The sequence below is a fragment of the Oncorhynchus mykiss genome, chromosome 9 (assembly GCF_013265735.2).
Source record: "Oncorhynchus mykiss isolate Arlee chromosome 9, USDA_OmykA_1.1, whole genome shotgun sequence".
NCBI classification, from domain to species: Eukaryota; Metazoa; Chordata; class Actinopteri; order Salmoniformes; family Salmonidae; genus Oncorhynchus; species Oncorhynchus mykiss.
The window spans coordinates 34,034,491-34,037,098 of NC_048573.1; positions in this window are offsets into that span (position 1 = coordinate 34,034,491).

The following is a 2,608-nucleotide window of genomic DNA, read 5'->3' on the forward strand; positions in this document are numbered from 1 at the left end:
GATGACGCAAAAATGAGCAAGCTCAACATGGGCGGAGTTCAGCAGGAGTGTAATTCCACTTAGTTCAAAGCAAAGGGACACACAGACTCGGTGCATTCGAGCTGGGCGCACGTTGCATTTCTGCAGTGGCGTGTATTCATGGATGCACGTTGCAACCTCGGATCTGTCTCCCTCTCCGGTGGGTTCTACCCCGGTTCAGATTCTCGGAGCTCCCAGCCTCACCAGACCGTGAGGCTGCCTGAGAGACCGGTCCATTCAACACCACCAGCTGTCATCATAGGCAGCTCTATGGTGAGAAACATCTCGGTCCCCAAGGCAAAACCCCTGTGCTACGAAGGACCACGAGTACAGGACATAACAAGGCTGCTTCTGACTGTTCTACCACAGATGCCGGGAGCTGACGACATAAGGAGGGCTAACTCGGAACATTTGAAAATGTATTTTAAAGAACTGATTTTATCATTAAAAGACTACATAAAACGGCCAATAATTTCAGGTCCAGTACCATCGTTGGGCCGCGGGTGTGAAAGATTCAGCAGACTGCTTGCATTACACATCTGGCTAAAAGACTGTAGCTCTGCTGTAGTCACTTTTATTGATAACTTTGACACCTTCTGGAAACAGAAGATATTCTACAGGAATGACTAAGCCCATCCAAATCTTATTGGCTCCTGGACTCTGTTCATGCATTTCAAGGCTGTGTTGAATCAATGACTGGTAAATGATCCAAGACCAGCTCAGTTAATCCCTACCATTGTGACAATAAGTCGTCAAAATGCTGCATCAAATGTACATGATCTTAGGGGCATTGGCAAACACAATGTAAGTAATTTAATTTATATACCCCTAATTGCACCGAATACATCTGTTTATCCTACAGCTATTGTAAGCAGTAATCATGAGCCTATAAATCAGAGTTACACTGTTAGCACTGAGGTGGTGTGCAATAGTAGGAAGACCACTTCATGAAGCTCACCCTGCACTATCAGCTCCAATGTAAATAACATGAGTAAGCCTACCTCTGACAAGCTTCCCAGTTAAAGCATTCAAAACAATCAAGCAACCCAGAAAAGTGCTAAAAATAGCCCATATTAACATGTGTAGCCAACGAAGGAATGGCTTCGTAAGAAGCATTTCAAGGTCGTGGAGTGGCCTAGCCAGTCTCCAGATCTCAACCCCATAGAAAATCTTTGGAGGGAGTTGAAAGTCTGTGTTGCCCAGCAACAGCCCCAAAACACCACTGCTCTAGAGGAGATCTGCATGGAGGAATGGACCAAAATACCAGCAACAGTGTGTGAAAACCTTGTGACGACTTACAGAAAACGTTTGACCTCTGTCATTGCCAACAAAGGGTATATAACAAAGTATTGAGATAAACTTTTGTTCTTGACCAAATACTTATTTTCTACCATAATTTGCAAATCAATTCATAAAAAAATCCTACAATGTGATTTTCTGGATTTTTTTTCTCATTCGTCTGTCATAGTTGAAGTGTACCTATGATGAAAATTACAGGCCTCTCTCATCTTTTGGGAGAACTTGCACAATTGGTGGCTGACTAAATACTTTTTTGCCCCAATGAATGTGATGGAGTAAGGTCCTGAGGGCACACAGTGTTTTGTGAAATCTGTGAATGTATTGTAATGTTTTAAAATTGTATAAACTGCCTTCATTTTGCTGGACCCCAGGAAGAGTAGCTGCTGCTTTGGCAGCAGCTAATGGGGATCCATAATAAATACAAAAATATTTAACAAAATACAAAGGACGCCAGACATCCACATAAAATTGACCAATTAGCCATGGATGGAGATCAGGATTAGGACTTGTGGTTTTACTTAATTCTCCGTACTGGCCAATGATGATAACGGTAATTCTGATCCATCCATTAATTAATACATTGTTGTGCACCTGGCCTGAGAGGATGGAAGTTCAACGTGTAGCTAGATGTAGAAGGCTAATGTTAACTAGCTAATGTTGCCCATGAATGGGGCTCCCGAGTGGCGCAGCGGTCTCAGTGCTTAAGGTTCGATTCCAGGCTGTATCACAACCGGCCGCGATTGGGAGTCCCGTAGGGCAGCGCACAATTGGCCCAGCGTCGTCCAGGTTAGGGTTTGCCCCGGGTAGGCCGTCATTGTAAATATGAATTACTTCTTTATTGGCTTAAATAAATAATCAAAATGGAAGTTAAGCTTGCGAGCTAGCACTTTAGCCCGGTAGCCTACGAAAACAAAAAATAAAAGCATGTACTTTATGACACCGTGATAGAGTGTTTGGTCAGCCTGAAAGAGAGGAGGATGGCATTGGCGTTTCTCCACAAGTAGTGTGAGTCAATATGTTTTTCTACTTGCACGAACGAACACACACGCACACAAACAAATCAGAACCATGGACAGCTACATCATATTTAGTTTTCGTTAATTGGACAAAAAATGGTTTAGTATCTTTTAGTTGTCACTGTATTAGACAAAGCAGAGGTGATTTGATGATGTTGAAATGGTGCTAGAATAGTGGAGGCAGCACCTGCCTTCTTTGCCACTTGCGGTATCCATCTGTGGTTCTAAATCAATAGTACTTTAGTGGGACGAAAATGTCTGAAACATCAACTTGC